This window comes from Phyllostomus discolor, chromosome 3 (genome assembly GCF_004126475.2).
Source record: "Phyllostomus discolor isolate MPI-MPIP mPhyDis1 chromosome 3, mPhyDis1.pri.v3, whole genome shotgun sequence".
NCBI lineage: Eukaryota > Metazoa > Chordata > Mammalia > Chiroptera > Phyllostomidae > Phyllostomus > Phyllostomus discolor.
In genome coordinates, this window is record NC_040905.2 from 136,060,471 (window position 1) to 136,074,160 (window position 13,690).

Here is a 13,690-nt window from a genome sequence, read left to right on the forward strand (position 1 = left end):
CCCTCTCTCTCCTCCTCCCACTTCCCTGTTGCTAACCCTCCATGTGATCCCCATTTCTGTGGTTCTGTCCCTGTTCTAGTTGTTTGCTTAGTTTCTTTTGGGTTTGTTTTAGGTGTGGTTGTTAATAATTGTGAGTTTGCTGTCCTTTTACTATACATGTTTTTTTATCTTCTTTTCTTAGATAAGTCCCTTTAACATTTCATAAAATAAGGGCTTGGTGATGATGAACTCCTTTAACTTGACCTTATCTGAGAAGCACTTTATCTGCCCTTCCATTCTAAATGAAAGCTTTGCTGGATAGAGCAATCTTGGATGTAGGTCCTTGTCTTTCATGACTTGGAATACTTTTTTCCAGCCCCTTCTTGCCTATAAGGTCTCTTTGGAGAAATCAGCTGGCAGTCTGATGGGAACTCCTTTGTAGGTTCCTGTTGCCTTATCTCTTGATGCTTCTAGGATTCTCTCCTTCATTTTTATCTTGGCTAACGTAATTATGATGTGCCTTGGTATGTTCCTTCTTGGGTCCAACTTCTTTGGGACTCTCTGAGCTTCCTGGACTTCCTGGAAGTCTATTTCCTTTGCCAGAATGGGGAAGTTCTCCTTCATTATTTGTTCAAATAAGTTTTCAATCTGTTGCTCTTCCTCTTCTCCTTCTAGTACCCCTATAATTTGGACGTTGGAACGTTTAAAGATGTCCTGGAGGTTCCTAAGCTTCTCCTCATTTTTTTTTTAATTCTTATTTATTTCTCCATTCTTCTGTTTGGTTGTTTCTTCCTTCTGATCCACTCTATTGTTTTGAGTCCAGTTTCCTTCCCATCACTATTGGTTCCCTGTGCATTTTCCTTCATTTCTCTTATCATAACCTGTATTTGTTCATCTAATTTGTGACCAAAATCAACCAATTCTGTGAGCTTCCTGATCACCAGTGTTTTGAACTGTGTATCTGATATGTTGGCTATCTCTTGGTCACTTAAAAGAATGAGTTCTGGGGCTTTGATGTTTTTCTTTTTGAGCCATCTCTCTCTCTTTTTTGGGGGGGGGGGGGGGTTGGTCGCACCTGTTACAGTGAGGGGTGGAGCCTTAGGTGTTCACCAGGGCTGGGCACCCCAGTCGCCAGATTGTGACATTGTATGTGGGGGCGGGGTCGAGAGGGAACAATGGAGGTTGCTCCATTCTTCGTGGGACCTCAGTCCCTTCTCTGAGATCCTGGCTTGCACGCACTGCCCTGCTTTACAATTGCTGCCTCACTGGGTCTGCCAGCTGCAGCTTGTGTACTCAGGGTCCACCCATAGCAACCTTGCGCACCCCAGATGCCTTACGCACCCCTTGGATGCCTTACGTGCCAAACTCTCTCTGCTCTCCATGCCCTGACCCGCCCCTCCTACCAGTCTGAATGAACGGGTCTATTTCAACTTCTTGGCTGTCCGACTTCCATTCAGATCAATTTTCTGTCAGTTCTGGATGTTATTCTGCCTCTAAATTGTTGTTGTTCCAATCTTGGTTGTGTATGGAGGTACAGTGTGTCCACCAATGCCTCTATCTTGGCCGGAAGTGAGGAAAGAATCTTAAAAGCAGCAAGAGGAAAGGAGAGAGTTACTTACAAAGGGGTTCCCATTAGACTCTCAGCTGATTTCTCAAAAGAAACCTTGCAACCTTGCAGCCAAGAAGGAGCTGGAAAGAAGTATTCAAAGTCATGAAAGGCAGGGACCTACATCCAAGATTGCTCTATCCAGCAAAGTTATCATTTAGAATGGAAGGGCAGATAAAGTGCCTCTCAGATAAGGTCAAGTTAAAGGAGTTCCTCATCACCAAGCCCTTATTATATGAAATGTTAAAGGGACTTATCTAAGAAAAAGAAGAAGATCAAAACTATGAACAGTAAAATGACAACAAACTCACAACTATGATAGCTGTTATGGGTGATTCTAGTATTATGCTTTGGGAAAAGGTTTATTAAAATGAAGAAATTAGCAGATAAGAAAACTGCTAGCTTTCTCTTTTTTGAGGTAATGTCATTACCTCAAAATGTCTATTATTATACATTTTATTCTGCTACACATAATTTTGACACATTTTTCCCAAAATTATTACTCCATTGAAGATATTTTGAAATTCCTTTGATGTTCATATTCCTTCCATTTCTATATGATATCATCCTAAGGTTATACTTAAATGAGAAAGAACAGTTTTCTGGTGGGTAGTTTTGCTTCTAGTTCATTTAACTCATCTGAGTCAGCTAAAGCTCTATTTCATTTATTTCTGTGCTAAAGCATTTTAAATGATATCCTACAGTTCAAATGATGGACTCTCAGATCCTTTGTCATTGAAAGCTTTAATATTATACAGGGAGAGGCAAAAGTAGGTTTACAGTTGTGAGTACAGGAAACATAGCTTATTCTTATACTGTTATGTATTGATTATTGTATAATATTACTTTCCATACAAACTATAAACCTACTTTCCCCCCACCCTGCATTATAATGAGATTACCCTACATACAGATAACTACAGGAAAATGGTCCCAAATCGTGTTCTGAGGCCTGGAACTAGATCTTTCCGTTGAAGATGGATCATGAGCTATTGCAACTAACCTAGAAGCAGGGGTGTGAGAAATTCAGACCGGAATGTCAATATTCTTCCTCCTCCTAAAGGATAAACAGACACTTTTCCAGAAATAAAGTGGAAGCATGGAGTGAATGTTTTGGGAGTAGTAACCCATACAAATTGTTTGTTCTAATTGGTGGTTTTTTCTCTAAATGACAGTTTTATTGGTATTGAAAAATTATATTGGAAATTCTGCATATGCCCATGATCAACATATTTTCAATGCACACTATTTAAATATTGGTGACATGGTTTGTTCTGACAAGTCCTTTTTCAGCAGAACACCAAAATAGGGAAACCCCTGTATTTTCACTAGCCCTGATAAACAATATTACATTAGTTTCAGGTGTTAGACACCTGACTAGACATGTATATAAGTTATAAAGTGAATATCCTGATAAATTTAGTACCCATCTATCACCATACATAATTATTACAACATCATTGACTATATTCCCTGCCATACTTTTTATCCCAATGACTACTTTGCATGCTTTCCCATAACTTCTAAAACTGTGTACCCTGAAAATGTTAATTTTTTCCAGTATGATAAACACAAGTTCAGAGGAACTTTGAGAATAGTAAAAGGTTGACAATAGTAGGTAAGTGAGTGAGTAAATAAATAAATAAATAAAGTCAAGCAGTAAGAATGCTATGAAGAAAAATAACAGAAAGAAAGAAATATGACCAGGAGGCTGATATGGCCTGTAGTATTCAGGAAAGTATCTGAGGCCTCCCGTAAAAAAAAAGTCCATGACCATATGGTTTTACTGGTGAATTCTACCAAATATTCAAAGAGCATTTAATACCTTTCTTCCTTTGGAACTGATTGGTGTGGCTCATTGGGTTGGGTGTTGTCTGCAAACTGAAAGGTCACTGGTTTGATTCTGGGTCAGTATACATACCTGGGTTACAGGTCATTTTCATGTTTGCGGGCATAGAAGAGGCAACCAATCAATGTTTCTCTCACAAATCAACATTTCTCTCCCTTTCTGCATCCCTTTCACTCAATCTAAAAATAAATAAAGTCTTTAAAACAAGTTCTTCCTCAAACACTTTCAAAAAGTTGATGAGGAAGGAATGCTTCCTAATTCATTTTATAAAGCCAACATTACTCTGATACCAAAGTCAGGCAAGAACATCAAAACAAAAGAAAATTACTGTCCAGTATCTCTGATGAACACAGGTGCAGAAATCTTTAATAATACATTAGCAAATTGAATACAACAATGTATTAAAAAGATAATACATCAGGATCCAATGGGAGTCAATCCAGGGATTCAAGGATGGTTCAACACATGAAGGTCAATCAATGCAACAGACCCCATCGACAAAATGAAAGATAAAAATCATATGATTATCTCACTAGATGTAGAGAAAGCCTTTCACAAAATACAACATCCACTTATGATAAAGCCTCTCAATGAAATGGGTATAGAAAGGAAGTACCTCAACCTAACAAGGACCATATATGACAAGCCAACAGCCAACAGCCAACATTATAACCAGCAGTGAAAAGCTGAAGGTTTTTCCCTTATAATCAGGTACAAGACAGGTGTACTCACTCTTGCCATTGTTATTCAGCAGAGTACCAGAAGTTTTAGGCAGAGCAATCAGGCAAGGAAAAAGAAGGCATTTAAATGGGGAATGAAGAAGTGACACTATTTGCAGATGACATGATTCTATATATAAAAAATCCTAAAGTCTCCATCAAAAGACTCTTAAAAGTAATAAACAAATACCATAAGTTGCAGGATATGGAATCAATATACAAAAATCATTTGCATTTATATATACTAACAACAAACTATCAGAAAGCACAAATGAACAGAATAATCCCACTTACAATTGCAACAAAAGGGATAAATTCCATAGTAATAAAATTAACAAACTAAGTGAAGGACCTGCACCCTAAAAACTTCAAAACATTGTTTAAAGAAATTGAAGGAGACACAAAGATTTGGAGCAATATTTGTGTTCATGGCTTGGAAGAATTAACATTGTTAAAATGGCTGTACTACCTGAAGCAGCAATTCTCAACCTTTTTTTATCTCATAACAAATGTAAACTAATTAGTAACATTCTGTGGTAAACCAAAAAACATATTTTTTGCCAATCTGACAAAAAATAGGTATAATTTTGATTTACAAAAATAATAATTACCTACCCTTTTTGCTCTAAAGTGGCTTTTAAAAAAAATCAGGTGCCTAGCTCTTCCTGAAGGTGGGGTCCCTGCAGGCAGTCAGTCCTGAGACCCCTTTGGCCTCCTAACCCCACCCACTTCCCACAGCCAGATCTTCTGGGGGTGGGTGAGGCAACCTCTGACCCCGCCAACGCCAGCGCAGGGCTGGGAGGCTCCAGGCCACACCTCCGGTGGTGTCTGGACCAAGGACACTTTCCACAGTTCCCACATGTGCCTGTGGCCTGAAACCCCTTGTGAGGAGCATTTGCTGAAGCCCAGAAGGGACTGGTTCACAGCCCCTTACGCTGACAGATCTCAGTCCCGTTTGATCCTACCCTCTCCAGAGAGGGTGACCCCCCCCCCCCCACCCGAGGATCTGGGGCTTTGGGTCCTCCACCCTGTAGAACCATCAGGAGGTGTTCAGTCTTTTGGTACCCTTCCCTTGCCAGCTTAGGTACTCTAGGCCAGAGGCTGTCACTAAAAACAGCAGCCTGGACTGGGACTAGCAGCGAGGCAGGTGTGCGTGGCCCATGGATTTAACCACACAAGCTTCCCAATTGTGAAGTTGGAAAAGTCGACTTTTGTGCTGCCTGTCACTACCAGAACCAATAAGTAAAGACAAGGACTGAATCTTTATTTGTGCTTCATTCAGCTGGCCAGTGATCGGAGAATACAGTGGGATATGTGTCCTCAAAAACTGTCTTAACAACTCCTTTCGAGTCAAGCTTTCTATAAGGAGTTAAAACCGTAGGTAAGGGGGTTGGCAAAAGGTTAATTGGATAAGAGTTTCAGTCTGCAAGTTCTGAACAACCCAACATGGGACAAGGCAGATGGAAGTTAAACATCTGTCCACAGTTCAAGACACCGAGGGAAACAGCCCCTTTCCCTGAGCAGGGATGTCGTGTCAATGTGATGACAACTCCAGAAGAGGAGCTCCTGTTTTAGTTCTCAAATTACTGTTTGCAAAATTAAGCAGAGATATTTTGAAAGTAACACACACAATCTTGGAAAGTTGGTCTTTTCTTGGAAATAATGACCATGAGAACTTGAGTAGACATTTTTCTGAAGAAGACATATAGATGGCCAATGTGCATAAGAAAAGGTGCTTGGCATCACTAATCATTAAGGAAATGCAAATCCAAACCACATGATAATCGCCTCACATCCGTTAGGATGGCTAGTGCGGCTACTCTCAAACAAAGAAAAGCAGAAAACAAGTGTTGCTGAGGATGTGAAGAAACTGGAACCCTGGTGTACTGTTAGTGGGAATGCAATTTTGTGCAACCACTGTGGAAAACACTATGCAGTTTCCTCAAAAGATTAAAAATAGAACTACCATACAACCCAGCAATTCCAGTTGTGGGTATATCCCCCCAAAAGTATTCAAATTGATACTTATACATCAGTGTCCACAGTAATATGATTCAAAATAGCAAAACATGGAAGTAGCCTGTGTCCATCCATAGATGAGTGATAACATATTGTGGTTTATCTACACAATAGAATATTACTCAGCTTAAAAAGGAAGGGAATTCTGACACCTGCTACAACATGGGTGAGCTTTGAGGACACCATGCTCAGTAAAATAAGCCAGTCACAAAGGACACTTATACGAAGCACAAATAGTTGTCAAATCACAGAGACAGAAATTAGGACAATGGGTGCCAGAGGTGGGGGGTGTGGTAGGGAGTCAGTGTTAATGGGGACAGAGTGCATGTTTGGGAAAACGAGGTGATGGTGGTGATACCACTGAACTGTACATGAAAAAATGGTTAGGATGGTAAATTTTGTTATGTATATTTAACCACAGTAATTTTTTTTCAAGATATGAAGTTAATAAAAAATAAAAATCAGCTGTCTATACTTGTATACAAGGATTTTTGGTACCAAGAATCAATCAGACATAAACTTATTGTGCGACATGACCAATAAGATGCAATTCTATTATATCACCTATATTTTTATGGTTCAAGACAGGCTATTCACACCATGGCTATCACTGTGTTTGATGTCATTTTTTCAATTTGACAATCTAATGGAAAAGAGTTTGGGTCTCCTGACAAAATAGGCAGGTACTGCACATTAAAAAAAATCTTAAGGCATACCTGTGTGCCATGGCATACCAGTTGAAAAATGCTGACCTAAAGAAATATATAGATGTAATATAATCCCTATCAAATCCCAAATGGGTTTTTTAGAGATATAGAACAAAAAATATTCTCCAATTTGTAGGGAACTGCAAAAGACCTTGAAAAGTCAACGCAATTCTGGGGGTAAAAAACAAAATGGGAGGAATCACATACTCTGACTTCACACTATGACTACAATAATGACCATAGTATGGCCCCACACCAGGCCTCCAGTCCAGGGATCCAGTGCCAGAAAGATAAGTGCCCATAACTTCTGGCTGTAAAAATCAGTGGGGATTGAGACAGTTAAAGGAACCACTGAATTCTTAAAGGACCTTTACACAAACTTACTCAGACTCTCCCTATGAGCTCCAGCATGAGGATAGCAGCTTGGAAGGCAGGGGTGGCAATGGGGAATAACTGAAGTTTGTGGCATCAAGGTGAGAGCTAGGAAACAGCTTTCTTCTAGACACATTGGCAAGCAAAGGCCATTATTCCTTTTCTGAAACTGCCTCTCACAGAACCACAGAGCAGGCTGGCAGCTGCCATATCTGAGACTTCATCAACCAGGCTCACACCACTTGTCCTGCCCTATTTGTTCCCTGAGGTTCCACTCTATCCAACTGAAGGGCTCACCCAAGCTGTTAACAGTGGCTTTTCCATATGAATGGCTTGTCTAGGCTCATCCTTCACCTCTTCCTGAATCCTCTCAAACAAGTGACAGACAGCCTCAGTGAGTCCTCACCCCCCTGCCCTCTGTTTAGTGGCCCCAGGTCCGCCAGCCTAGGTTCTCAGCTTGGCTTTGCCTGGGAACCTCCAAGCCCAGCATAAGTAGCAGCCATCTGTAGATTGCTCTGTCTCATGCAGGATGGCCCTGGGCAGAACAAAGGTGGTGTCTGACCTTGGCCTACACCACTTAGGAAACCCTAGATCCTACATACCCAATGGACAGCTACGGACCACATCAGAGCACCAACACCCTGCCCCTGCACAGCTGATCCTCCATGGAGGATGGAAGTTGGTGGTCAGTGATCACAGCTAATCCTTTCAGCTGTCTGGCCAGGGAAAATCCCTGCCAAAAGCAATCAAGGCTCAACTACTAGAGGAGAGTGTACTTATCCCACATGGAGTGACCACCTTGGGTGACAGGGGAGGCTGTGTCACTGGACCCTAGAGGACACCTACTACATTAAGCCACGCTACCAAGACAGCTCATAGAAGCTCTACCTAATTCATAGCAACAAACACAGGGAGGCTGCCAATACGGGGAGACAAAGAAACATAGCCCAAATAAAAGAATAGGTCAAAACTCCAAAGAAGGAGCTAAACAAAATGGATATAGGCAATCTATGAGATGCAGAGTTCAAAACACTGGTTATAACAATGCTCAAGGAATTCAGTGAGTACCTCAACAACATAAAAAGATTCAGTCAGAAATGAAGGAATAAACAGAACACACTAATGGAAATAAAGAACTATTTATAGTGAATAAACAGTAGAATGGATAAAGTTGAGAATCAAATCAATGATTTGGAATATAAGGAAGCAAAAAACAATAAATGAGGATAGTGTAAGGAGCTTCTGGGACAACTTCAAGCATTCCAACATTTACAACATGGGGTGCCAGAAGGACAAGAAAATGAACTAGAAAATAGAAAGCTATTTGAAATAATAAAAATTACTTTCTTAACGTGGTGAAGGAAATAGACATGCACATCCAGAAAGCACAGAGAGTCCCAAAAGAGGAACACAATGACGCCCACACCCAGACGCATCATGATTAAAATGGAAAGGTTAAAGATGAAGAGAGAATTTTTGTTTTCCTTTTTAAAATTTTTTATTTTTTAATTTTATTTTGTTGTTGTTCAAGTACAGTTTTCTGCCTTTTACTCCCATCCCAGCCCCCGCCCCAGCCCTCTCCACCTCCCTCCTGTTTCCACTCCCCCCTTGTTATATTGTCCATGTGTCCTTTATACTTGTTCCTGTAAACCCTTCTCCTTTTCCCCTGAAATTCCCTCCCCTTTCCCTTCCGGTTACTGTCAGCCTGTTCTCTATGTCAATGTCTTTGGTTATATTTTGCTTGTTTGTTTTCTTGATTAGGTTCTTGTTAACGGTGAAATCATATGGTATAAAGAGAGAATCTTAAAAGCAGCAAGAGAAAGGCAGTTAGTTACCTGCAAGGAGGTTCCCATAACACTGTCAGATTATTTCTCAACAGAAACATTTCAGACCAGAAGGGAAGAAATGTTTCCATGACTTTGAATATTGGCAAGAAATATTCAAAGTCATGGAAAGTGGGGAACTACTGCCGAGATTGTGATTGCTCTACCCATCAAAGCTAAAGTTTAGAATCGAACGGCAGATAAAGAGCTTCCCAGACAAGAAAAAACTAAAGGAGTTCATCATCACCAAACCATTATTATATGAAATGTTAAAGGGACTTATTTAAGAAAAAGAAGATCAAAACTATGAACAACAAAATGGCAATAAATACATATCTGTCAACAACTGAATCTAAAAAAGAAACTAAGCAAACAAGAAGAGCAGAGAGAGAATCATGGATAAGGAGAGCATTTTGATGGCTGACAGATGGGAGTGGGATTTTGGGGGAATAGGTGAGGAGGTAAGAGAATTAAGAAGTACTAATAGATAGTTACAGAATAGCCATGGGGAAGTAAAGTACAGTGTAGGAAATGGAGTAGCTAAAGAACTTACATGCATAACATCTGTACATGAACAAAGGTGTGGTGATTGCCTCAGGGTATGGGGGGTGCTGGGTGGAGAAGGGCAAAGGGGGAACAATAAGGACAACTATAATAGCATAATCAAAATATAATTTAAAAAAGATTAGAACAATGGGTGCCAGAAGGTGGGGGAGGGAAAGGAAGTTGGTATGTAATGGGGATAGAGTGTCAGTTTGGAAAAATGAGGTGATGGTGGTGATGCCACTGAACTGTACGTGAAAACTGTTAACCAGTATATAAAAACTGTTATTATTACATCAGAGTTAATTTTTGCACCAGCTCACAGTCTTCCTACATGCTGATCTTAATGTCAACCCCTAAATACTATAGGCCCTGCATAATAAGTCTTCCTATGCAACTCATTTGCAAATTTAAATTGGAAAAACATAGTCATCTACCTGAATGAAATTTGACCTTGTGGAAAATGAGATAACTGTGTTATCTGAAAAAGATATCAGAATAACATGAGATGACAGACTTTCATTGAAAAATAAGCAAGGCTGTCATGAAGTCTTCTGAAGTGCCCAACAAATATCATCGAAGCATAACCGTAACATCCTGACTCCTCTTGCAGAATGACCACCACCTACTGACTCTTAAAGAATAGGGAAGCAGTTCTTGCATGTCCTAGACTTTGAATCAAACCACTGACATACGACCATTTACTGCATAAAGTATATAAAACATGAGTAGAAACAGAACTAAACCAATGGATGCTGAATTTTTAAAAAGATCTGCTGGGCAAGAACATATTTCCAAGAAGAAAGTGCTATTCTACATTCTCCCAGGAAAATAGAAAGAAATATGTTTTAGTGCCACCAAGGAGTATGTACTACCTCTTCAAGAACAAGTGGAAGTGAAAGAACTGTAAAACAAATATTTATATTCTCACTACTTAGGTTCTATAATTAATTTTTACACTTATTTTATGATATAGTTTTGCATTTATTCATCTTTCTATATAGGACTCTGTTAATCTGTATTGCAGTTTTGATGAAAATACCAAAGTAATATGCAGTCATTAATGCACTCGTGAGGTTCAAAATATACTATAGAATATGGCAACTTGGCATATGAATATTCTAAGTTAAAGGAATATAAGAAAACAGCAGAAACAGGAAGGCCACCCTACTTTCCTGAAAACAGGAGATAAATCTCCCATGTGGAAGGCACCTTCCTTGGATCAGAAAGAAAAGAGACATCCTTACACCAGAGAAGGATAGGGAGAATTTAGGGCCAAGAAGGTATATAAATAAACATTGTTACTTCTCTACTATTTAGCATCTATGGCCCAAACCTCTTTGTCTTGTCAGTTCTTCACATATTTGTTGTTTATTTTTCTAAAAAATCTTAAAGCTTGCTGCTCTGGCCACTTCTTTGGGTCTTCATTCTCTTGTGAAGGCCCTCATATACATGTCAAAATTCAATGAAGTTTATGCGTTTTTTTCCTGTTAATCTGTCTTCTGTCAGTTTAATTCAGAGGCCCAGCCAGAGATCCCAAAAGAGGGTAGAGGAGAATTTTTCCTTGTGTACAACACTAACCTTAAACATTTCTGCAGGCACATCATTACCCAGACTTCAATAGTCATTTACCATTTTATTCTTTTGAGATGAGGGGATATATATAAAAATACAAAGTGAAACAAACTGACAATATAAGCTCTAGCTGAAATTTAAATTATTTTATTTTGGAGGAAGTCCTGTTTATATCTCTACCAAAACTGCAGTGATTAAGGGATGAGGAATTTTTAAACCCTGGCTAGGGAGTGCATCAGGAGTTCTGGGTTCTAGGATCTGTTAATCACAAGCTTTCAGATGCTGAGAATTCTGCTTGGGATTTCAGGATCTAATCTGTCAAAGAAGGGCCAGTTTGGATTATCAGATCTCTAAATTTCTTTCTTGATTAAACACAATCTGTTTATTTGTTCCAATAAAACCATAACATTAATTCATTAAATATTTACTGAACATCTACTATACACCAAGTACTTTTTTAAGGCCTAGGGATACAACAGTGAATAAAAGAGATATTTGGGTTCTAGTGGAGAATAAAATTGTAGTTGAAAAAACCATTCTACCTACTTATAAAAATAATAATTATGTTCACTTTTTAAAATACATTAAGTTCCATATATACAAAACAAAATTATTTTCCATTTTTATTTGCTAAGCATTTTAAATTGTTTTATCATCATAGTTTCATGGTAACTACTACTAATAAGAATTTGAGACATATAGCAATATGTCTCAAAACCTCGATGTAGTCTATCTGTATCTTCTCCTCCTCTCTGCCCTACATATCAATTTGATACTTGCTCCTCAGTTATGTTGTCCTAACACCACAGTGTTTCTTTATCCTGAAAGTTAGTTATAGCACTTCAATCTTGTGCCAGTCACTGCTTATGGGTTCAAATTTTCCCTTCTCTCTGTTTCTGACCTCTAATACAATAACATCCCAGTTGGTCTCCTCGACAGTGCATCCTACACACTACAATTTAAAGAACATTCTTAATGCTTAATCTTAATTGTGTTGTTCACTAACCTACAAATCATTAAGTTTTCTTAATTTCCTTTAAGACATAGTATAAAATTCTTAGGTTGGTGAAGAAAATTCATTCTCCCTGAAAGCTACTATTTCACCATTCATGAAATTCAATATATTAATCTTTGTAAATGGGTCTCAGGTCAAGTGAAACAAGTAACTGTGTCCTGTTTGAAATGTAAGAAAAGTGACAATTTATCTTGATTTTCATCCAATTCATGAGAGGTCACTGTGAAAGGATCCTGTAGCCCACTAAGGCTACACACACACACACACACACACACCCAGAGTATATATACACACAGATACATAGCTACATATGGAATATACAGAAAGAATACATACTTTGATATGTATGTTCAACATATATAAAGCTCAATATAACCCTAGAGTAAATGCAAAGAAAATAAAAACTCTATTTCCTCGAGATCAGAATGAACTTGGCTATTTCAACGCAGTTAAAACTTGGAGGTTTCAAGATTCAAGTGTATCTTGTTCAGGATCATCTGTGCAGCACGCAGTTTTAATTTGCCAGCCTCTTTTTATAGGCATTTGCACAGTGATTTACAACTTCAAGGGTAACTAATCCTACTGAGAAACAAGCCCTCATCTGGACATTCTACATTGGGTGGCATAAGAGTTATGTCTTTGTGGCTGAAGAGAAGGAAACATCATTACAACACTCTCCCTGGTTCAGCAGCAAACAATATTTAGAATCTCCCTATAGAAAACGTGCAGAAGACTGAAGAATGTAAATGAGATCAGCCTCGAGAACATTAAAATTACTAGTACAGCTAACAAAAACTGGGAGGAGGGTGGTGGGGAAGCGAGTTGCGAGGAAGCAAGTGTGGAGGAAACTGTTCCATTCCATTAGGGTTTTTTAATACTATTTAATTGTTAACTGTGTATATAATTCTGACCATTTAAAAAATTAAACTTGAATAAAAAACGGATCCGTGATACAGTAAATAACACCTGTGTAAAGTCAAAGACCCTGGTTCCTAACTAACCCACTCCTACCTCTGGTCTTAAGCAGGAAGCAATGGTATATTTCACATATTTGTATGCTCACAACGCAGGTACAGTGAGATATTTCTACAGATGTTTTATGCATAGAGCCAGACTGTGCATACTCCCGTACAGTACCTCTTAACGATGGGGGTCCCATCGGGGCTCAGGCCACTACTCACTATCCTGGGAGGGCGGCAGCGGCAGCAACAACAGTAGCAACATTGCCGAAGTCAGCGCGGAGTGCGTCTGATCCCAGTCCTGTCCCAGGCAGGTGGCTGACCAGCCGAGGGTCGGAAAGCCTGCGCGGTGAGAGCTTGGGCGCCGCTCCCAGAGGCCTGGTGGTGGCTGCAGCTGCGGGCTGGTGTCCCCGAGTCGCGCTCCAATGGCCGGTCCTCGAGGGCCCCGCCACAAGAGTCCAGCTGGGGTTCGGAGTCAGGTGGCAAATGAGCAGCCGGAGGTGGACTCACGAACCGTGTCCGCA

The 13,690-nt window shown here is 39.6% G+C and overlaps 1 long non-coding RNA gene across 1 annotated transcript; it reads left to right on the top strand.

Moving 5' to 3' along the window:
- Nucleotides 1-1,680: 1,680 nt before the first annotated feature.
- LOC118499339 lies at nucleotides 1,681-9,367 on the top strand. The gene is made up of 3 exons (XR_004901856.1): nucleotides 1,681-1,734; nucleotides 4,840-4,846; nucleotides 9,257-9,367. It is a non-coding gene; the product is annotated as an uncharacterized LOC118499339 (long non-coding RNA).
- Nucleotides 9,368-13,690: the final 4,323 nt, after the last annotated feature.